We start from the raw sequence: 25,064 nt of genomic DNA, 5'->3' as shown, positions 1-25,064 counted from the left end.
CACATCCCTCTGATCTAATCAAGCTGTATTGTACTTTTACATCCTGATGCCCTCCCTTGTAACACCCCACCCACCTTTTTGCTGGCATATAAAGGCTCAGGGTTCTCCATTCCTGAGGAAGAGAGCTCTGACCCTCAAAAGCTTACACCCTGAAAATCTTGTTGGTGCCACTTGACTCAAATCCTTCTGTTCATCAACAAAGCTATCACAATGAAGCATATCAGGAGAGGTGGCCCTTGGAAAGGATACTAGCCCTGTAGGTATGACATGCCCGTGAGGAGAGCTGACCCCTCTCCCATCTCCCCCACAAGTATAGCAGCTCCACCCCCTTCTGCAAGTATTCTCCTGGCACAGTGACTATGTAGCCTTTATTTCTGTGATCAAGAACACTCATTCACAATCATTCCTGATCACAAGAACAAAACCCATGTGTGTACAACTGATAAGCCATGGCCACTGAACACATGAATATACATGAAGCTTCCTTCTACTGAATAAGACCCCTGATCCATCAAAGTCAGCATCATCTACTCTGGTGGGCAGTGGCTCCCCAGGGTCTCAAATCTTCCACATCACCTACAACTTGATATTTTTAGCTGGAGATGCCAGGGATTGAACCTGGGACCTTCTGCATGCCAAGCAGATACTCTGCCACTGAACCACAGCCCCTCTCCTAAACCATGGCCCTTCCCACTGTGCCCATATGTATCATACACATGTAGATTCTTGTTCCCGCTCTTCCTGGTTAAGCATTGATCTTGCACACCAACATATTCTTTGTACAGGGCTACAATCTATCTACAGGGGCCTTGATCATCCAGGAAGGACCATGGAACCAGGCATGCTTTTGCATCTTGTTTGAGTTGGATCCAAATGGAGAGCAGGAGCCAGGGGGAATCTTTGTCCAGTGTAGATCCATGGTGGCTCTCAGCAGCCCTGTCTTTCAGTATAATATACTTCCCAGGGCTGTTCAGATGTGGGGCATACTTTTTCATGAGATTAAACATAGAGGAGGCAAGCTATCACGTTTCTTGGAGTAAGGGCAAAAAGCATCATGAATGATCCCAGTTACCCTCACAGGACACAACTTGAATAGCCACAGCTCTAGAGATCTAGACCTCCCCCTGAAACTTAAGAGAGTCACTACCAGTCTGTGTAGTCCATACTTACTTGGAGGGACTGGTGGTGTAACTGTAGAAGGCAGCTTTATGGGCCCATGAGATGACAAAGGTGCTCCCCAATGCTTTTGGTGGGATCATTGCTCAGATAGTTAAGAGAAAGCAACTGGAATTAGCATTCTAGCAGAACCAGTTCACACTCTCGTGCTCTTAGCGCGTTATCTTGCCCTCCTGTATTTTTTTCCTGTCTCTGCATATGACTGGATTAGTTTGTAAAGACTCCTGTTATTACCCAGCTGTGTTTTTGCTTCCTGATTACTGTGAATGGTTTTAACTAAAGTGACTCAGAGAGGGAGAAACTCAACATGCCTTTAATTGCTACAGAGGTTTCAATGAATGGGTCATTAATCTGCACGGGCGAGGTCTAGGACAAGTTATTATGAGATCGTGAGTGAGAGAAACTGGGCAGTCTTGAAGATGCAGAGGGGCCTAAACAGACAGGACACCGGGAGATCGGGGAACAGATGTTTTCCAACTTCTAGTTACTGCCATAAGGAGCACTGATGTAGATAAAAAGTGTGGTGTAAGGGACGAAAAGGGTAGCCTTGCTATTCCCCCTTGAGCTCTCCAATCAGCACACCTAAATACATACCTCAGTTATTTGCCCTGGAAAACAGACTTGTCAAGATGTTCTCTGATGGTGAGCAACCTCCCGCCCCTGGCCGCCAGGCTCCATTAAGCAGCAGTGGGAGCAAAGGAGGAGGCAGGACTGTCTGCAATGTCACATCTGGGTTCATTTGCAAAAGTGACATCACAGCATTGCATGGCACTTTAGAAATTCCTAGATCATCACACAATGATGATGTGTGCAGTGTCCCGCTGGTAAGCAAAAAGAGCGAGAGAGCCCAGCGCAGTAGCTATCAGCCCTTTAAAAACACCGTGAAAGTCCGATAACAGATCTCCTAGCCTCTTGGCTGGTTTGGTACAGAGAGAGAAACAGAGAAAGAGGGAAGGGAGAGAGGAAGAAAGGGAAATGGAAAATGGTTAATCAGGGCCTCCCAAATGATACATTACCCTGTTTATGGGTTCATCCCATGTCTACCCAGGTCTTCTTGACTAGTTGTGTGCTGGGAATTTCATATTGAGACTTAATTCCCAACACACAGAGGCCTGGTTTGGACTGAGACCACAGCATGTGAGCAGAGGGTGCTTAAGCCTCCTCCCCTTCACCATTTTCCCAACTTGAAACAGCCCCAGGGAGCTGCCTGCTATTTGTTGGAGAAACTATACAGATAGTTGATATGCTGATGAGGCTCGTGTAAGATTCCATAATGTGGCAAAGAGAGGCTTTCTGGAGCCATTTTGGGTCAGGAAAATGGCACAGTAATAGGTGTAAGTTCCCTCTCTCTGAGCCAAGCTACAAGTGATGCCTTACACAGGTTGGACACTTGTCAGCTTCCCTCAAGTTTTGATGGGAAATGTAGGCATCCTGGTTTTACAGCTTGGCTCTCCATTACAGCTGCAAGACCAGGACGCCTACATTTCCCATCAAAACTTGAGGGAAGCTTACAAGTGTCCAACCTGTGTCAGGCGTCATTTGTAGCTTGGCTATTTTCTGTGCACCATGGTCCTGCTCCTAATTGGACACCTGCACTCATGGGAATTAAATTTCAATTTGGAACTCCCAGCACGTCTGGTTTGAGAAGACCCAGGGAGAATGTCAGGTGGATCTGTAAACAATGTAACGTAGAGGTAGGCCCTCCACGTGAAGCATTTTGCAGGAGAGAGTCTCTCCCAGAAAATTTGATATGGGGGTTACAGATCTACTAACCAAAAGAGAGACTGCAACCAAGAAATCAGAGGACGACTGAGATTTGGAAGAACAGCTGTGAGGGAACTGGAAAAGATCCTTAAAGATGTCACTCTGGGGACCAAGATCAAGATAATCCAAACTATGACATTCCCCATTACTATGCATGGATGTGAAAGTTGGATAATAAAAGAGTTTTGGATGGCCAAAAAGACAAACAAGTGGGTTCTAGATTAAATCAAGCCTGAATTCTCCCTAGAAACTAAAATGACAAAACGGAGGCTATTGTACTTTGTCATATCATGAGAAGACAAGACTCTTTGGAAAAGTCAATAATGCTAGGAAAAGTGGAGGGCAGTAGAAAAAGAGGAAGAGCTAAATCGAGATAGCTTGACTCAGTAAAAGCAGCCACGTCCTGCAGTTTGCAAGATCTGAGCAAGTCTGTAAATGACAGGACATTTTGGAGGTCTTTCATTCATAGGGTTGCCATAGGCTACAGGCAACTTGACAGCACATAACACACATAACCCCTTCTAAGAATGCCTCAGTGTCTCCCACTTATTCCCTGCTTGTAACTTTGTAGGGAAAGTAAATATTGCTACCAGTGCTGTCCAATCCAAACAAAACTAAACCCCAGTATCAGTGCCCAAGAACGTCTTGTCATTCAGGGAAGTGGAGAACTCCTAGCAACATTTGTACACCCCTTTGTTTTTTGCATATTTCCACACCTAGTTTTTTCTGTCTTCATCCTTTTATAAAACCTCAGTGATTCCATAGCTCTGTGGTAAAAAAAAATTGATACTGCCCTCTTTCAACAGTGAGTCATGGATGATGCAAAAAAGAATGCACAGAGCATAACTATGGGGTTGCATTGGTTTATTTGGAATTACTGCAGGAATGTATCTTAAGGACTTAGATAACTGACTTAGCAACTAGAGTCAACAGGCCCAAGTTTGTCATCTTAGAGGCCAAACTAAGCTATTTAGTACCCAGCCCTGAAGCAGAACCAGTTCCAGCTGTGGGCCATGCAAGCAAGTGGGAGGTGGTATGGCTAAGGACCCTCTACTTCTCCCTCAAACTGATCTTCCAGTAAAACTAGTTGCTGACCAAAGGTTTAGGAGTAGGACTGGTTCAACATATCCTGTCACTTCAAGCAAATTATGCCCATTCCCTCCTCCCATACCACCACTGCTCAGGAGCAAATCAAGAGTCAGTTTAGGTCCAACCAGCAATAACAGCCGTCAACCATGCCTGATGACTCCTCCTGCATCACCAGCAAGGAAACACAGCTAAAAGGTAGGAATAACTCCAAGAAGTGACAGCCATCACCTTCCACTAGGGTTGCCAAACAAGTGCTGGCAACTGGCAGGAGACCCTAGGGATGGGGACAACATAATTGGTGTTTTGCCAATGCTGCAATATTACTTTCAGCATGAACCCAGGTATGATGTCACCATGTCAGGGTGATGCTCTATGATTCACCTGAAACTCTATGGTAAAACCATAGAGTTTGAGGTGAATTCTAGAGCATTACTCCAATGCAGTGACACCACTTCTGGGTTCATACCAGACATGACATCAACACATTGGTGCAACACCAATCCCCCCATTTTGTTCTAGCTATTCTAGGTAGCAGCAGCAGGGTGCTAAGTGGAAAGTCTCTCACTAAAGCAGGAAACCTGGCACCCCTACCTCCCACACTGGACTGAGCACCAGCCAATCACCAACAGCATGAATGCCAACACTTCTACCAACTATTACCTATTGCTGAAATCCTTCCTTCCTTCCTTCCTTCCTTCCTTCCTAATATTTATACCCCACCTTTCCCTTGTGGCTTGAGGTGGCTTTCCATTCCAATATTAAAAAAAATACAAAGTACCTTCTAAAAACTTCTAAATAGCACATCTAGAGGACAGGTCTCGAGAGGCAACATACACATTTTCTAAGTAAATAAATAAAATATGCACATACACACCTCATGGGGTAATGGGCTCTAGTAGTTTCCATGTGAGCTCCCTTAAGTGGCAGAACAACTAGAAGATGGCAATCAGAAGACCAAAGGAAACTAATACAAAGTACCACAAGCATGTGCACACTAGCACAATTTTTAAAAGGCATCCCCATGTTTGCACAAAAATCAAAACAGGGACAAAAGAAGGGCAGAGATTACCTGTACACATCAGTGCCTATTTTGACAGTTTTATTTTTGGACATTTGGAATGCTCAGAATCCAATAGCATTCCAATGACATTATCAGGAGGGCTGTGGGGTTCTGCATGCCACATCTCCCCACCCTCAACCTACCTGCTGTTGCTTCTGCAGAGGTATAGGTGTTGGCCAGCAAAGAATCTGATTAGCTGAAGCATCTTCTTGATTCTCTCCCTTCCTCTTCATTCCCAACCCTCACCACCACATCTCAATATGGATTCGGGAATATCTGACATTAGATGTAAAGCATCCAAGTAACAATACTTCAGGGCACTGGTGAAATTTTCTAACTTAAAAACTGCTGGGCAGGAGACAAGAACCAAGGTATTATTTTGTAAATGACACACATCCCATCTTGGTTCCAAGTCCATTGCAGTCGTGTGTCAACACAGCATTCCAAGAACTAGTCTGAGGCATGCATAGGTACAGGTACAAAAACCTGCATAAAATATATTCCTAATACTCTCAGTTTAAAATTCTTAGCATACGACCTTTTAGGAGCAGTGGAGTTTGCTCCAGAATAATTTGGGCTCCCTCTGGGTGCAGTTTGTGGGCCGCACAGTAAATGCACTCCAAGCCCCAATAGCACCGCCGCTACCCTCATGTTTGAGCCACCGTTCATCACCGTGCATCACCGTGCATCCCAGAAAGCTGAATTGCTCCTGAGCCGCTTTCCCCACTTCTTAGTGAATGTCTAGATATGGCAAACTTGCAGTCTGAGCCCATAATTTCCAAACACTGATCACATCACTGAAGGGTCCACCAGCTCCGTTCTGTCTCCCTATCAGCCCAATCCTCTGTACGAATGCTTCTGTTCTCCAAACTCCACCTCCAATTTAGAGATATGAAAACAAAGGCAGCCAACCAATCAAGGGCTAGCTGCCAGCGCTCGCCCGTCCTCTGCAATCTGTGCCCACCGCAATGCTGGCCCTAGAGAAGCACTCGATAATAATTTCATGTGGGAAGCAAATCCTGCAAATCGTGTTTACACACCTGCCGCAGAACACTGAAATTCAGAGTTTCTTTGTTGGCCCTACTCTCCCTTTTCTGGACAAAAGGTCCCTAACCCACTGTTCTACTTATTTTTAAGATACCCGTTGGCGGAAACCCCAAAATTTTAGCATTTCCTCATAAGGAAGGTGGCGCCCCATTCCCTTGATGGTGCCCTTTTTGCACCTTACAACAACCCTTTAGGAATGATTTGTATCATTACCACCTCGATATTACAGATGAGGGCCTGACGCAGAGAAAATACTGACTCACCAAAGGCCATCTCATGAGTTGATGGTGTTGGTGTTATTTCCCAGGTCACACCTCATTCCTTTACTAATCACTACTCTATATTTTAAGACAACGGCACGTATTGTGCCACTCCATTGATCAACATGTGAGGCCTTCCTCCAACTTAAGGAGGCTTTCTCTAATTTAAGAGGCTCTTTGTCCTTAGGCCAAAGGAACTTCCTCCCTCCGGCCTAAGGGAGGGTACAGGTCAATAATGCTACCTGAAAGTATAATCTTTTTACACCTTGTTTTGTAAAATCTATTAATTCTACAAGTTCCATATGGGAGGAGGGAGAGAAAAAATGAATTAGGAGATTCTGAGAGCAGGTCAACTCAGAATTATACATAACGCTATATAGTAACACTTCAATGTTTTAGGCAGAAGGTCTGCTTCATAGGATGCTTTTTAACCAACACAGCCAACCAGAAGTCATGATAGGCAGAAGTCCCACCCGGCTCAACCTGCTTTCTAAAAGTACCTACAGCTCCAAAATGGAAAAGGCAAAGAGGGAGGAGCTGCCCCCACAAAAGCTAACAAACAAGGAGCCAAAAAGGCAGAGGGCAAAACTAAGAAGTTATCAGAAGTGAAAAATATATTATAACGTAGTAAGGTGCAATGTGCTACAATATCAAACAGGAATTCTTTTACAGAATATCATACAACTATTACAAAGTACTTAGTCAGCGGCAACAAAACAAAATAACTGTGGAAATCTGTAACAGTTGCTAAAAGACAATGCAGTAAACAATCAGGCAACAGGTAAGTATAGTAGTTTAGCAACAGTGTTAAAGGTAATTTTCTTTCTCTTGTGGTTACTTATTGCAGGTGTAACAACAAGGAGGGTGCCAGGACTAGGCAACTTGATGTCGACAAGAAGCCAGCAAGTGGCTTGTTTCGTGGAACCTTCCTCAGGAGTCGCACCAGCACATACGCCTGAAAGCAGAGACGACCACTGTGTGATTCTCTAGTGGTACATCAGACACCTGGAACAAGTCACTTGCTCAAAGACTTTCTAAAGGTGAGTGCTGCCCATTCACCCCCATAGGGTTGCCAGACTCCAGGTAGTGAAGAAAGACCAAAAAAAACGCAAGCAACTAACTACAACTAAAAGTCTCAAAAGTAAATATAAAGTAAATTTATAAAGTAAATATATGAAAATCAATGAAATAAAGATAATGACACTCTTAACGAAAGTCCCAGAATAAACCTACATCACCCCAAAAAGAACCAGAAGGGGGAAAAGGAGACTACATTAGAGAAAAAGGGGCTGTGAATGGCCCAATATATACATCAATAAAGTGGAATTCTATACATAAATATAAGTAACAAATATCCAGACAAAGTCATCAGCCAGTACATTCATCAGTTTTTGTACATCAATATATGCAAGAAGTATAGTCTTCAAATAGGAACATCCAATAGTACATTTCAAACGGTGAAATTAACAAAATCAATCAAATTGTAACCACAACGGGTTAGCTAGCAATTGACCATCCCGTATCGGATTCTCTTTCTTCCAAGCAGTTACAGCTGCAAAAGATAAAATTCTTATAAATACAATGTACATGTATTGCACATATTCCTACTCCAGGTAGTGGCTGGAGATCTCCTGGAATTACAACTGGTCTCCAGGCCACAGAGATCAGTTCACCTGGAGAAAATGGCTGTATGGGGGGTGGACTCTATGGAATTCTGCCATGCCAAGGTCCTTTCCCTTTCCCAAACCCCACTTTCTCCAGGTTTCTCCAGGTCTCACCCCCCAGATCTCCAGGAATTTCCCAACTTGGAGCTGGCAACCCTACACCCCCGTCAAGAGGGTAAGGGGAACTGGCAACCCCATTCAAGACCTCTATCATAAAAATTTATCAAATGGAGGGTTACCTATTTGTATACAGTGCAGCCATGGAGACTTTAAAAGAGGAAGACAGGCACCAGGAGAAGAGCTATTTAATTCTTCTACCTCATTCCATTTTGCTACTGAATATCAGTACCCAGATATTTTCAGTACCCAGATATTTTCAGTACCCAGATATTTTCTCTAGCAAGGGAAGCTCTTTTCAATGGGAAAATGGCTTTAGAGGAAAGAATTAAATAGTTTCTCTCCCTTGTATCAGTCTTACCTTTCAAATTGCAGGCCTAAAGCAGCTGCATTGTGTTAGAAGAAATTATCCAGATAATAATCATGGATAATCATGGATAGGGTTGCCAGCTCTGGGTTAGGAAATTCCTAGAGATTTGGGGATGGAGCCTGGGGAGAGTGGGATGTGGGGAGGGGAGAGGCCTCAGCAGGGTAAAATGCAATAGAGTCCACCCTCTAAGCTGCCACTTTCTCCAGGGCACTTAATTTTCTTTTCTGCTTCATTGTTGCACCCACACATTAGCATGAGCCCAAGCCAGGGGCATGATAATGTAGCTTCCAGTTAGTCTCCCAGTGGGGGCGGGTATCCCCCATTCCCAGCCTCTGCCCCTGCCACCTCTTACCTGGCCAGCATGGGCAGCGGGGAACAACAGGCCTAGAAAAGTCACAGTGCACTCCCACACACTCCAGGACACTTCCTTTTTGCACTAGGAATGATGTCATTCCCAACATGAGATAGAAGCAGTGGGTCATGCACGGGACTGATTTGATAAAAATCGGCCCTCAGTCTAGTGTTTGGGGATGATTTTTATTAAATCAGCCTTGAAAGCGATCCATTGCGCCAGGAATAACGTCATTTGCAGCATGACAAAGAACTACTCCAGAGCACTTGTGCAAGGTAAGTCCCACCCAGTACATCCACACACACACACACACACACACACACACAACTCCCCTGTTCCCCACTTTCAAGCTTGAGGGAACCTGGCAACCTTACTTCTAGTGCAACTGGAAGTGACAATATCACACCAGGGTGAAAACATAGTATTTTCGGTATGTTTTGAGCTAATTCTTAAGGAATTGGCCCTGAAGCACTGCCATCACTTCCAGTGACACTAGAAGTGAAGTGACATATTGAGCCAGCAAATGGGAATACAGGTGCAGCCATTACTCAGGCCTGCCTGGTGATCCCAGCATCCCTGACTCCTCTTGCCAATTGCCTGCAATCAGCAGGCAGAGGCAGGATTCCCTGGGAGATTGCCTGCCACTGTCAGGCACCTGGGAACCATAACTGGAGATCAGTTGTAATTCTGGGAGATCTCCAACATAAGAGAACATAAGAGAAGCCATGCTGGATCAGGCCAATGGCCCATCCAGTCCAACACTCTGTGTCACACAGTGGCCAAAAACTAGGTGTTCTCAGGAGGTCTGCCAGTGGAGAAGGGACACTAGAAACCCTCCCACTGATTGCCCCCCCCCCAAAAAACACCAAGAATACAGAGCATCACTGCCCTAGACAGAGAGTTCCATCTATACCTTGTGGCTAATAGCCACTGATGGACCTCTGCTCCATATGTTTATCCAATTCTCTCTTGAAGCTGTCTATGCTTGAAACTGCCACCACCTCCTGAGGCAGTGAATTCCATGTGTTAATCACCCTTTGGGTGAAGAAGTACTTCCTTTTATCCGTTCTAATCCGACTGCTCAGCAATTTCATTGAGTGCCCATGAGTTTTTGTATTGTGAGAAAGGGAGAAAAATACTTCTTTCTCTACCTTCTCTATCCCATGTATAATCTTGTAAACCTTTATCATGTCACCCCTCAGTCATCATTTCTCCAAGCTAAAGAGCCCCAAGCGCTTTAACCTTTCTTCATAGGGGAAGCGTTCCATCCCTTTAATCATTCTAGTTGCCCTTTTCTGCACTTTCCCCAGTGCTATAATATCTTTTTTGAGGTGTGGTGACCAGAATTGTACACAGTATTCCAAATGAGGCTGTACCATTGATCTATACAGGGGCATTATGATACTAGCCGATTTGTTTTCAATTCCTTTCCTAATAATCCCCAGCATAGCGTTGGCCTTTTTTATTGCCTTCGAACACTGTATCGACATTTTCAGTGAGTTATCCATCATGAGTCACTCCAAGATCTCTCTCTTGGTCAGTCTCCGCCAGTTTGGACCCTATCATTGTGTATTTATATTTGGGATTTTTGGCCCCAATGTGCATTACTTTGCACTTGGCCACATTGAACCTCATTTGCCACATTGACGCCCACTTGCCCAGCCTTGACAGATCCCTTTGGAGTGCCTCACAATCCTCCCTGGTTCTCACCACCCTGAACAATTTAGCGTCATCAGCAAACTTAGCCACTTCACAGCTTACTCCCAACTCCAAATCATTAATGAACAAGTTAAAAAGCACCAGACCCAATACTGAGCCCTGCGGTACCCCACTGCTTACCACCCTCCACTGTGAATATTGCCCATTTATACTCACTCTCTGTTTCCTATTCATTAGCCAGTTTTTGATCCATGAGAGGACTTGTCCTTTTACCCCATGATTATTGAGCTTACTTAGCAGCCTTTGATGAGGAACTTTATCAAAAACTTTCTGGAAGTCCAGGTAGACAACATCTATTGGTTCCCCCTTGTCCACGTTTGTTCACTCCCTCAAAGAACTCTAACAGGTTCGTGAGACAAGATCTTCCCTTACAGAACCCATGCTGAGTCTTCCTCAATAGCTTTTATTCATCAATGTGCATACTAATTCTTTCTTTAATTATGGTTTCCACCAACTTACCCGGTATTGACGTTAGACTGACTGGCCTGTAATTTCCCGGATCTTCTGTGGAACCCTTTTTAAAGATCCGGGTGACATTAGCTGCCTTCCAGTCCTCAGGAATGGAGGCAGATGTTAATGAAAGGTTACATATCTTTGTCAGGAGATCCACAACTTCACATTTGAGTTCTTTCAGAACTCTTGGATGTATGCCGTCCGGACCTGGTGACTTGTTAGTTTTTACATTGTCTATCAGTTGTAGGACCTCCTCTCTCATCACCTCAATCTGCCTCAGGTCTTTCAACACTCCTTCCGAAATCAGCAGTTCTGGAGCAGGCAAGCACCTCTCATCTTCTACAGTGAAGATAGAGGGGGAAAATGCATTTAGCTTCTCGGCCGTCTCCCTATCGTCCTTCAGTAATCCTTTTACCCTTTGATCATCCAGGGACCCCACTTAGGGATCCCAGACCCCCAGTGGGGGCGGGGATCCCCTGCTCCTGCTTCCCACACCCCGCCCACACTTACCTGAGCAGCAGGGGGGGTGCACCTTCCTTGGCTGTTTTGACCCGGATCAGGGCTGCTGTGGAGCGCGGGAGTGCTCCCGCGCTCTGCAGCGCTCAAAATGGGCCCAATCCATGGCAACCTGTGCCCGTTTTCAGCAGCTGCTGAGCGCAGGAGTGCTCCTGCGCAGGAGTGCTCCTGCGCTCCACAGTGCCCCAAAACGGGCCAGTTTCAGCATGGATTGGGCCTGTTTTGAGGTGCTGCAGAGCGCAGGAACGTTCCTGCACTCAGCAGCGCCCAGAACAGGCCCATTCTGCCACGGATTGGGCCCATTTTGAGGCGCTGTGGTGCGCAGGAATGCTCGTGCACTCCGCAGCACCTCAAAAATGGGTGCAATCCATGGCAGAACAGCCCGTTTCCAGTGCTGTGGAGTGCAGGAACGCTCCGCAGTGCCTGAAAACGGGCCTGCCCAGGGGCCACACGATGACACCACTCCTGAAGTGATGTCATTGCACCTGTGAAGGTGCGCGTGTGCTCTGCGTGCTCATACACCCCTCTCCCCAAAGATAAGTGCCAGGCCCCTGCCCCCCGCTGGGCGGTTGAGGGGGCCTGGCAACCCTAGCCCCACTGCCTCCCTGGCTGGTTTCCTGCTTCTAATATATTTGGAGAAGTGTTTATTGTTGGTCTTTATGGTTTTTTCAATGTGTTCCTCATAGTCCCTTTTGGCCTGCCTGATCACAGACTTGCATTTTCTTTGCCACAGCCTGTGTTCCCTTTTATATACCTCACTCCGACTAGCTTTCCACCTTTTAAAGGAAAACTTCTTACCTTTTATAGCTTTCTTTACTTTGTTTGTTAACCATGCAGGCTTTTTTTTATACCTATTTGTGCCTTTCCTAACTTGTGGTATATATTTTATCTGAGCTTCTAGGATTGTGGTTTTAAATAGTCTCCAAGCTTCCCCGTGGGTTTTGACCCTTTTGACCTTTCCTTTCAGTTTCCAAGCTCTACTTGGAGGTGGGCAACGCTGCTCATGGATCCTACATGTTCTATGTTAACTTGAGCTGGAATGCTAAAAGTGAGGGAACAGTTTAAAATCTGGCAATCCTACTTTCCACAGTGACTAACAAAATACTGCAGAAAATCTAAAGTAGGATTGCCAGCTCTGGTTTGGTAAATTCCTGGAGATTTGAGGGCAGAGTCTGGAAAGAGTGAAGTTTGGGGAGAACTCAGCAGGGATGTGATGTCATAGATTCCACCCTCCAAAGCTGCAATATTCTGCAGAGTAACTGAACTCTGTAGTCCGGAGATAAGTTGTAATTCCAGGAGTACTCCAGACCCCACCTGGAGACTGGCAACCCTACGTAAAAGCAGAGCACAGACATTATATCATTTCCCAGTAACTGGCATCCTGAGGTACACTCCCTCTGAACATGAAGGCTCCATTTAGCTATCATAACCACCAGGGCTTTTTTTCTGGGAAAAGAGGTGGTAGAACTCAGTGGTGGAACTCAGGACCACACAATGATGCCACTTTGGGTCAGGTGGAACAAGGGGGGAGTTTTTAAAAGTTTAAATTGCCCTCGGCGAAAATGGTCACATGGCCGGTGGCCCCGCCCCCTGATCTCCAGACAGAGGGGAGTTTAGATTGCCCTCCTCACTGGGAAATCTAAACTCCTCTCTGTCTGGAGATCAGGGGGCGGGGCCACCAGCCATGTGACCATTTTCAAGAGGTGCCGGAACTCCGTTCCACCGCATTCCAGCTGAAAAAAAGCCCTGATAACCACTACCCTCTTTGAATTAGCCTGATGTCCTTTTAAAGCCACCTAAGCTTGTGGCCATCACTAATACATTCTCCAGCAGTGAATTCAACATGTTACCTATGCTTTGTGGGATGATATAATTTCTTGTGTTTGTCCAGAATCATCTTGTGTTTGTCCTCAACCATTTGGTGTCCCCAGGATTTGGAAGAGTGAGAAAATGCTCTCTCTATTCCTTTTGGCCACACCATATACTTTTAGAAGCTTGTCTCATAGCCTACCCTCCCCTTATTCATCTTTCCCCACAATCTTTAGCCTTTTCTCTGAGGGAAGATGCATCAACCCCTTCATTGATTTGGTTTCCCTTTTCTGTACATTTTCTAGTTGCACAACAGGAAATTGTTGTAATGAAGAGTTACTGTAACATAGAGAGTATATTAGAAGTGGAGTTTGTTGGTATACCAGATGAGGCGATAAGAGTACTCGCTCTCATGAAGGTCACATTCAAAATGACTGAATAGAAGTTGTTATATTACTGAGGCCTTGTACAGTTCTTTGTGAAGAACAAGATAAACAACAGTGACTATCATACAGAAAGAAATACTGCTAACAAAATAACTCGTGTCTTATTTTTTGGCATTTCTGGAGTCTGATCACAGCAACGTTGATGTGAAGATCAACATGGATGCCCCAACAGTTCATATGTGCACACTGACACAACTTCAAGGGAATCACAGTTTATTCTCCCAAATATCATTTTTTAAGTTTGGTAGAATTTGTGGCATTATACCCAGCTGAAGTCCCTTGCCTCCCCAAAGCCCACCCTCTGCAGACCCTACCACCAAATCTCCAGGAACTTCCCTTCTCAACGCTGGCACCTTAGGCTGCCTTCACCCCCTGTATGTCTTGTGTCAAAAAATGGACGCCATAAAGCATGATGAAATGAAACCAGCCAACCACCTATGGTTACTGCACAGCCACAGAGCTGTCTGGCTCAGTACTTGAGACAGGCAGTGGATAGCGGGGGCAAGACAAACCAATCCGAGGCTCAGTTCATGCATTTGTTTTGGATGTTGAAGAAAGTACGTTCGTCTTCACTTGTTGAAGAAGGTTCACCTTCACTTCCAGCACTCCGTTTGCCAGATTGTTTCTGTTTCATACAATTCTGGAGAAATCCTCTTGGACACAATCTGCTTTGGTTTTCCCCGTATGAATAATTTACAGTGATTTCAATGAGCTTAGAATGGAGTAGCTTTGCTTATGATTGTGCTTGTAGTGTTTTCGGAAAACATGATTTTTCACTGGAAACTTCACTGCAGAAACTCAGACATTCTTTTTTAACACTTGATACCTGAGATTCTTTAACTGGAGATTTCAAAGACTGAACCTGGAGTTTTCTGAATGCAAAACATGCAATCCACCTCTAAGCCATGACCGCTCACTGGAGCTGCTGTGTCTCTGCATCAGGAACAACCCTGATGAAATGCAAGTTGACTGGAAGAAGGCAAAGGCAGAGATTCAATTCATCGTGCAGAGGCACTGTAGACATCCTCTTCAGTGAGTGGATACATGGGACTTTGTAGGAGACTTTTAAGAATTTCCTCTCACAACTCTCACAGCAAACAGTTTGGCAATGACCTCAGTATCTTGTGAGTTTGTTATTCCCTCTCTTGACCTGACTTCTCCTCTTTCTCTTGCTTCTCCTCTGAGTGTTATGTGCCACTCATAGGCTGGTTATTTACTTCTGCAACACCTAGCCGCCCACCCAGCCAACCTAGACTGCAATGGGTGGGGCATGCATATATATAGCAGGCAGACAACATAAAGCCCTTCATTGACTCATAGCTGCTGGGATTGCTGCTTCTTGGAATTACCATACCTCAATTTTCAGCACAACAACTACACAATGGGCAAACTTCTTTTCTTGTGTGTTGTGATTCTTGCCTGCGCTGGTTTCGGTAAGACATCCCTTTGGTTTAAAGATTTTACCTTTCTTTCTTCTTGCATTTTTAAATGAATTTTATTTCTTGATCTCTTACATGGAAAAAATGTGTATGCAAAATATTCCTTTCCTCTATTCCTTGCCAAAGTTCTTTCCATCTGGGAACTTTTTTTTTTAATGTAGTCACCCAAACTGGGAAAGAAAACACTTTAAAGCAGAAACCTGTATATGGAATACAAAAGAATACTCAGAGAGAGGAGGAGGCAGCATTTACCCTAAAGGCAGTTACCAGACCCAGATTTACTTTCCTTTAGCAGTGCTGTTCTATCACGTGCCTTCAGTCTATACCCTGAAAACAGTTTTCTGTATTTTAAATGTTATGCTACACCACAACATCCTTAGAAAACTTGACAAGATTTTTTGCTCTAACCTAATAAATACCCTTCCCTCTGAGATCTTAGAACTCTTGCACCTTTCTACATTCTTTCCCTAAACTCCACCATTCCTCAATTTTCCCAATTTTATTTTTTTCACAGTGGGATTTTGAGGGAACTGCTCTCCTGAACTTCCCAATGAAGGTTCTTTTTTGTTTCTAAGACATATCCAATTTGAGCATTCCCCAAGAAAATGTTTAAAATGCACCAAACCCAGCAGCCAACTAACTCCTAATGAGATTGCCCTCCAACTCCTAAATTTCTGCCAACGCAAAAGAATTGTCCCCCTTTTACCTTTCTGATGCCCCCTTTCCAATCCTACATTTTAAAGTCATGGCTTGGGAGGGGGAAAAACTCTTGAATGCTGAGAGGGAAGAGTAAACAAAGACATTAAGAGGAAAAATTTGAAGGAGTTGGTAGAATTAGCCAGTGATGAAATCAGGAAGGTCTTGAGTATATTTGCCTCATAGAGAAAATGGAATGGGGACCTGCCAACAGATAAGGCGTTATTCTTTTAACAAGGCAATCATAAATTGTTGACCATATCTAATGTGGTCAGGAGGACAAGAGGGACATTGTGCAGTCTAAAGCAGCTGGAATGTGTGTGTGCGTTTAAACAAAATAAATCTTAGTTGAGAATGGGCTAGGATGGCCCTGGGGCTAAAGGATAGAGAAGAAAATGCATAACCATATAATATGACACACTGATTTCTGATAAGATATTCACTTTGGATCAAACCAGATGAGACCACTACAAAACCTATGCTCCGAGATCTAATGTGTTTTATTTCTTATATGTTAAACCCTTTCTATGCCCCCCCTCCCGCAATGCACACATTTCTTCACCCTTCTAAGCTGCAACTTGGCCGAAAAAAGAAACCTCCCTACAGATCCTATCACTGTCTGGCTGTCTTAAGGGGAATAAGTGCATTTTCTTATCTGCTTTTTCAGGTGAGGTAGCCCTCCCTTCCCATCTCCAATTTATCTCATCTGGTATGAGCCTTTCGACTACAATCCTCTTTCTCTAACACCCAAATACCTTGGTCGCCTATCTTTAAAAAAGGAGGTGGCTATTTCCATTGAAACCAGTCTGAGAACCAAATTTCAGGCAAATAAGTAAGGGGGGGGGATGCATGATGTTTTTCATAATGAAGAGTTCTGAGTCCTCTAGAGCAGCAGTTTGCAATTGCAAGCTGTGGCTCTAGAGCCAAATGTGGCTCAAGACAGAGCCAAATATGGCTTTAAAAAAATCAAATCAAGATGTATTGGAGTGGTAGGTGGGGTGCTAAAAAAACCAGTATGTAAGCGGAACAGCAAGCAAGGATTTTTATAGAATTAAAGGGTTTCTTAAGGAAGCTTTACAGAAAGGAGAATGAATGATGTGGTCAGCTGCCAGTAATCCAAGTGTGATCCACCTATAGATTTATGCGGGTGCACTAAATCATGCAGGGTGCTTCTGTGAATATTATGAGATCTCGTCTGTGCCACTTCCTACTAATGGACTCACACAACAACCAGTGTTTGAGCTGCAGAAGCCATATGGATTTCTAATCAACATGTTGATTACCTGTAATGTTAAGCTGTATGTTTTCAGTTATGCAAGCAGGCTTCCTTATCCTGGCTCTTTGTTGATCCCTTGTTCTGATTTTTGTCATAGTTTGGCTCTTTAATTATAAAAGGTTGCAGATCCTCACACCAGACAGTGGTGAATGTATTGTGGTGTGAGAATTACACCCTTCTAAATCCATTGAATAATGATAATAATAACAACATTCAATTTATATATCACCCCTCAGGATGTCTTAACACCCACTCAGAGGGGTTTACAAAGTATGTTATTATTATCCCCACAACAAAACACCCTGTGAGGTGGGTGGGGCTGAGAGAGCTCCTAGAAGCTGTGACTGACCCAAGGTCACCCAGCTGGCTTCAAATGGAGGAGTGAGGAATCGAACCTGGTTCTCCAGATTAGAGTCCTGCACTCTTAACCACTACACCAAACTGGCTCTTGAAGTCAATGGATTTAGAAGGATATAACTTCTGTTTAGGGCTGTACTGGAAATGTGTCAATCTTCAAGGGATTCTGTTTACTACAGGAAACTAAAATGGCTCTCTCATACCTTTGGGTCACTAAACTTTATGGTTTCCCAGTTTCACTTTTCACCATTCTCAATGATAGCCTCCAAGGTTTTTAAACCCCAGGGCTGCAAAATATTAACCTCAGATATTCGTAGCTTTCATATTTCTGCACTGTTGTTCAAAGTAACAAAAATCAGGTTCAAATTTTGGAAATCTAAACATTTCCCTGTAGGGTGTCTGCGGAGAAGGAACCAATGTGAGAAAAAAAATGTGAGGCTGGCAAGAGGTGCCAGCATTATTCAACACAGAGACAGTCTTAGCCACAGGGTATCCAGGGTAGCTGCCCCAGGCTCTGTGCTGGATGGGTTCCCAAACCACCCCTGGCCTGGCCCTCCTGCAAAGGATGGGGAAAGAAGAGGAAGAGCCCGATGGCCACATTTGCCCATCCACCCCTTCTGGAGCTTAGGCTGAGGCCAGTTGTCACTGATGCTGTCACTGAGGGTCTGCTAACCCCCAGGAAGAATATATGTGGCAGAGGGACGACTCTGTGGACTACAGTGGGAAAAGGAACCTGGAAAATCCTGTTCAGCAGAGTCCACAAATGATTGGCTTTTTTGGTGTGTGACAAAAATTTGGAACTGCTCAAGTTCTATTTTATTTATTTCTTCTCCCAGAAGGGGAATGGTGTCCAACGTTGGGCCAGTCTCACACTCTCAGCCTTACTTAACTCACAGGTTTGTTGTTCAGTTGCCCAGTCCCCTGGTGGGAGAAGGGAATCCTATACCCCCACCTGTTGTTTCCTACTGCTGCTCAGGGTGGCAGCGGGGGGGGGGGGGAGAAAAATGGTCATTGGGACAATGTGCTGTCACTTCCAGGGTTTTCCCAGAGGTTATGTCAATGGCTGCTACCCCCCCTATCCCCACCCCTGGTCTCCTCTGGTTGCCAGGCCAGCCCTGGCCACTCTAGGTTGCTGTGAGGATAAAACAGGGGGGAGAACAGCATGAGCTGCTTTTGGTCCCCAATGGAAAGAAAACAACATACATACATACATACATACATACATACATACATACATACATACATACATACATACATACATACATACATACATACATACATACATGGAGTGAAATAAAATAAAACTTTGCAATAGTAGCATGAATGGTGAGAGAATAGGATTGTGGCTCAAGCATGGTTATGTGCTGGTCCAGGCTCATCTAGCTGTCAAGTCTTCACAGTAACATGACCTGCATCCTAGGGCTGGGGTGGGCAGAAGGTCACTTTGGATAACTAGTCACACTCCAAGCAATTTAAAGTAATCCTTGAAGCTGGAAACCAACAGGAGACTCACCTCCCACAGTGGGGCCTCACTAGCAATGTAATGACATTGACAGTGATGCACGGGCATTAGCCAAAGCTCTGTGATTTAGCCATAGAGTTTTAACTAAGTGCTAGAGCACCACCAGCACTACACTGCATCACTTCCAGTTACACCAGAATTGGCATCAGCTTGATGGGACTCTGGCATCCTCCTCCCCCATGTCCCCCATATTTTCTGATGCTGCTCAGCTGAGTGGTGGCAGGAAAAGCCCATTGGGGGCAGGAGTAGTTCCGACCCCTGCGGGCATATGGCCATCCTAGATCCACCCTTCCTCCACTGCAGTAATCGCTTCCTTATATTTCCATTTAAATCCTGTGCAGCAGGATAAACTGTCCCTCACAGCCATTTCAACTCAGAGGGACAGCTGAAGTCCATCCTCCCCAACACACTGTGCTCCCAAGACAAATTAGGCCCTGGTGCACTTGAGAACATCAATCCCCTGAGGGCATGTATGAGAGCAAGTCGGGTTGGGGATCCCCGACTGGTGTCACACTTATCTTCTAGTTTGGCCATGAAAGGGGGCCCTTTGGGCATGCTTCAACATCCTGAAGGCTGTCACAGAAATGAGGGTGAAAGAGTGCACAGAAATGAGGTTGCAGCTCCAGAGAGGAGAAGGGCTTATGTAACATGAGGCTATTCAGCTGCAGATGAGGAGAAACTTTCTATAGTAACAACATTTTGACAGTGCAACCAGTTTCCAAAAGGTGGCCACTTCCTTGTGAGGGGTCTTCAAGCAGAGGCTGGGCAGGGATCTGTGGAGAATGGTCCTGACTTGTTTTTCATGCACTGAGTGGAAGGGTAGAGTCAGAATGCCCTAGAGAGGTAAATGTGGTTTCAGTCAATGATAGCTACCTGTCCGTCTGCCAGGTTCGTGCACAACTTTCGCTCTTTGCTAGAAATGTGTAGCCACAGGGCAATGTTGGTTGTTTTGCTTTCGAGGATATACTTTCAGTTTGTGACAGACGGTAAGCCAGTGATCATCACCACTTGATCACCCAGCCCCCGCTGGCATCCAGCACCAATGTGTTTTCAGGCACCTGCTTGCATCTTGAGTCTACGGATAAAATTAAAAGAGTCTTGAACAGAACAAACAAACAAAAAGGTAGCTTCAAGTAGTTTCCTTCCAACTGACAAAAAAAAAGCCAAAGCTCTAAACACATCCTGGACCTGGTTACCAGATCCAGGTTGGTAAATTCCAGATTTTGGAGCATGGGTTGGGAGGGACCTCAGCAAAGTTTAATCTCATACAGTTCACTGTCCAAAGCAGCCTTTTTCTCCAGGGGAAGTGATCTCTGTGGCCAGGAGATCAGTCGTAATTCTGGGAGATTTCAAGCCACCACCTAGAGTTTGGTAATCCTAACATAGGGCCAAGCTACAAGTGATGAATGACACTTGAACAGCAAGTGGATTGAGTGAAGTGCAAGTGAACAGAGAGAAATACACTTGCCGTTCAAGTGTCATTTGTCACTTGTAGCTTCGCCCATAGGCAAGTCACACCCATGTGCCCTCAGATTGGCAATGAGTCTGCTCTGGCTTTCCCCTACTTCCTCAGTGCAAGAGGTTCTTTAAAAAGAACCTTTGTAGCTGCAATGTGCACTTAAGCAGCTGTCTCTATCACAAGGGGACACACAGCTTGGAACCTCGCAACATTGGAGTGGGGTTGCCCAATGCCCATGACAACCATTTTGTGATTGGCTCCATCCCATGGCAGCCATTTTGTGATAGTATCCACTATCATTCCTTAAAACCCCAGAAGTGCCCACAGCCTCAGCAAGATTGGGGACCCCTACAATATACAGCTATGCTGTTGTGCCTTAGAACACTTTTTGCAAAGGTCAAGGATTGTTTCATACACAGCAGTTCCTTGGAAAGCAAATTAATGCTGAAAAGTTTCCTTGAGGTTAGAAAATTTGAAATCCTCCTCAGTTTTACCCCTCCCAAAATGCTTCCTCCTATCTCTTTATCTTCTTGTGGCCACTTTACTCTACACCCTGTACTTAGTCACCCATTTCTTAAGACATGAATTCCAAAAGAGCTCCTGCACACACCTTTCAAGAACAGTTTCGTAACTTGTGGCTTTTCCTCCCCATAACATTGCAATCCTTTTTTTTTTTTTTGCTGTGCTCAGACATGTTCCAACCAACTTTCTTCATTGTCTCCATGGATCACAGCCTTTCAGTATACTTTGCCAAGTATTGGCTGCTGATAAGATGTCGTTGCTGTGAAGAGAACTGGAAATTTCCCCTTCAGACCAGCTATGACCGACCTAGTTATTTTCCCTTGAAACACTCAGGCAGGGCGGTGTCTTTGAAGGGTGCTTCTGATTCATCCATATGGAACTGCCCCCCCCCTTCTTAAGCACCTCTCCTAAGTGGAATTCTTTTACTAACACTTAATGGATTTTACTGCTAAACTCTTCCTTGACACTCCTCCACATATACTGGTCAATGTATAATATTTATTAAAAAAAGTTAAATGGGGCTGAATGATGAAAAGTTGGCAGCCTTCAGAAAAAAATAACATGAAACAATGGCATCACAAGCACAACACAACAAAGAGACAAAGGCTGTTTTGGTTGGCTGGGTTAACAGTCATTCCTGAAAATCATTGGAAGTCTTGTCCTACAGGCAAGGGCAGTTATCTACCAGGACTATCACCATTCTCACAAAAGTACAATTCAAGCAATATTTTAAAGAAGCGCTAACAGTTAAACTGGTATAAAACATCAGGGCTGGCCAAAGAATTTTTAGTGCCCAAGGCAAATGACTTTGCCACAACCCCATGCTGCAGGAAAAGCGCTGCCTACCCTCTTCCTCCTAACATTATAATTCATAACATGAATTATTTGTTCTACAACTTTTTGGTCCTACCCTGGGGGCATTGTCTGTTTACTACAAACATAACATACCTGTATTGATTACATTTATTGTTATCTGTTACTTACCAACAGGGCTTTTTTTCTGGGAAAAGAGGTGGTGGAACTCAGAGCAGAACCACAAGTGACAAAAGGCACAGATTGGACACTTGTCAGCTTCCCTCAAGTTTTGATGGGAAATGTAGGCGTCCTGGTCTTGCAGCTTGGCTCTCTGACTGCTGTCCAATGGACTTTTCAACTGTCACTTGTCCAACATTCCGCCAAGCTGCTTACATTTCCCATCAAAACTTGAGGGAAGCTGAGAAGTGTCCAATCTGTGCCTTTTGTCACTTGTGGTTCTGCTCTCAGTGGGTTGCCCTCAGAGAAAATGGTCACATGGCTGGTGGCCCCGCCCCCTGATCTCCAGACAGAGGGGAGTTTAGATCGCCCTCCGCAGTGCGGCACAGAGGGCAATCTCAACTCCCCTCTGTCTGGAGATCAGGGGGCGGGGCCACCAGCCACGTGACCATTTTCAAGAGGTTCCAGAACTCTATTCCACCATGTTCCAGCTGAAAAAAAGCCCTGCTTACCAATACTTTCTTCAGAGTGTTAAAGGTGACTTGAAGAAAGCATCATGCTTGTGAACATGCATGCTTTATTTGTAGCATTAAAAAAATCTGTCAGATCAATCCAATTTCATAGTAGCAGCTAAAAAGAATTCAACTTTGAAGCAGGGGAGGGGGGATCTAGAATAATCCTTGGCAAGGTTCCTAACAAAATAACTAAAAACATAACCAAAAGCCAACAAAAAGTATCTTACCTGGTAGCTGAAGGACAGCAAAGATGGAGCCAGCCAACCCTCACAAAGAAGACTGTTTTGCAGCCATGGTGCCACCACAGAAAAGCCCCACCCCAGACACCACCCACCTTAACTCAGTTGGCAAGAGGGGGGCTCAGAGCAAGGTGTCAGCAAGTGCCCTCAGTAATCGCATTGATTGTTTTTTAATCGAATTTTAATGAGGTTGTAATGAGATTGTGTAAATTCTGCTTCTAATGTCAGCTTTCCTGAATCATCAAAGCAGGGTTATAAATTCAAACTGCAATTATTTAATTACATAATAGCATAATTATATCCTTCAGCAAAGACAAAGAGCAAATAATTAGATGCAGCCCTGGCCTGAAGGCTGATAACATGAGATTCCTGTGAGGGCAGCAAAAGTTTTTGCCTGATTTCATTGCTCCGGTTTCCACAAATGAACCCTGGGAGCTACATTTCACATATACACCTACCCGAAACATAGAGCTGGAAGGGATCCCAAGGGTCATCTAGTCCAAACCGCAGCATAATACAGGAAATTCACAGCTAACTTCCCCCTTCACCAACCCAGTGACCCCTGCTCTATGCACAGAAGAAGGCAAAAAACCTCTCCAGGATCCCCAGCCAATCTGTCCCAGAGGAAAATTCCTAGCCTGAAGGAAAATAGCCCATTTTGGAGCACTTTTTGCTCAGCTCTGATTCACAGTGCAATCCTAAGCAGAGTTACTCCAGTCTAAGCCCACTGAAACCAATGGGCTTAGACTGGAGTAACTCTACTTAGGTTTGCACCCTGCAGCTCCTCCATTACTGGTGCAGCAGGGGAGTGCAGGAATGCATGTATGCAGTTCTCCCCCCCCCCCGCCATGTCTTTCTCCCTCATTGGCCAGGTAAGAAGCTGGGGGACAGCTGGTGGGGGCAAGGGGATGGCAAGCCTATTAGCCACAAGAAATTGGCTTTGCAGATTAATACTGTTAAAGTTGGAGCTGCCACCATAGTGTTGGTTTTATTTTCTCTCATTCCTCTTTCCAAGTGCATTTTTAAAAATTATACTTCTCCCCTGCACTTGGGCTTCCTATGTGTGGTTGGTTCCTCCTCCTGTGGCTGCCATTTTTCATCCTGTATCAGAATACCTAAACTGCCCACAGGTTCAAAAAGGTCATGGCACTAGGCTTTCCAGTCCCCTTCTGGGGGTGGGGGATCCTTGGCTCCCACCTTCCACCCTCCGCCCCACTTATGTGCCTGGCAGTGGAAATGGTGGAGGAATACATCTCCAGAGGCATGCTCCTGGGTGGCACAGCGCGCTCATGGGATCTGCAGTGGTCTGATTCGGCCCCAAATGGGTAGAAATCAGCCTGCTGCAGAGTGCACTCCCAGGGACAGCATGAGACCCTATGCGATGACATCACTTCCTGGAAGTGACATCATTGCACAGCCTGGGAGTCCATGCAAGCACTTTGCGTGTACACAAAGACAACAGCTAAGGTAAGTACCAGGTCTCCTGCCTCCTGCCCAGAGGGTCAGGGGACATGGCAACCCTATGTGGCCCCCTGTTTTAGGCATTCAGCTGCACCTGCTCGCCACAGTGAACTGAACTGACTTCCTCACATAGGGAAAGAAGAAGCCATGTATGCTGCCTTGAATTCTTGGGAGGAAAGTTGGGATAAAAACATACTAGCGAGAAAAAGACTTCTCAGAGTTTCTTTGAGACCTGTTTCATCTAATCAAGGTTAAGTCTGAAGGGTATACATGGGATGTTGGATCTAGCTTTTAAACCTTCCACTTTTAAGATTTTTATTTTATGTATTTATTTTTGTTTTATTTTATTTTTAAAAATTTTAAATTATTTCTTATTTACAGAATCACAGAATCACAGAGCTGGAAGGGGCCATACAGACCTTCTAGTCCAACCCCCTTGCCCATTGCAAGATTTACTTTAAGAACAAATTAATGTTCAAATATTAGTTAAGCAAACTGGGGTTTTGTTTGGTTGGTTGGTTAGTTTGGTTTGGTTTGTTTTCCTAGCAGAGAAATAAACAGTATTTCTAGTAGTCAGGGAGGGCCTATGCCACGGTTCAGAGGCACTATGCATGAATTGCAAATAGAAGGTTACCAGGGTGACTCCTTGGCCGGCTCAGTTAAAAGGATTGCTGGTAGCAAGGGCTGGAGAAATGCAACAGACAGAGGCTGAGCCTTTCTTGCATTAAAGGCTACCAACGTTATCTCAGTCTGAGCTTTCCGAG

At 44.8% G+C, this 25,064-nt stretch overlaps 1 non-coding gene across 1 annotated transcript; it reads right to left on the bottom strand.

The window, feature by feature from the left end:
• Positions 1–597: 597 nt before the first annotated feature.
• Positions 598–669, bottom strand: TRNAA-GGC (transfer RNA alanine (anticodon GGC)). The gene has a single exon. It is a non-coding gene; the product is annotated as a tRNA-Ala (tRNA).
• Positions 670–25,064: the final 24,395 nt, after the last annotated feature.

This window comes from Eublepharis macularius, chromosome 4 (assembly GCF_028583425.1).
Source record: "Eublepharis macularius isolate TG4126 chromosome 4, MPM_Emac_v1.0, whole genome shotgun sequence".
In the NCBI taxonomy this organism is placed as follows: Eukaryota; Metazoa; Chordata; class Lepidosauria; order Squamata; family Eublepharidae; genus Eublepharis; species Eublepharis macularius.
Note: the sequence above shows the minus strand (reverse complement) of the source record. Positions and strands in the feature narration are given on the sequence as shown.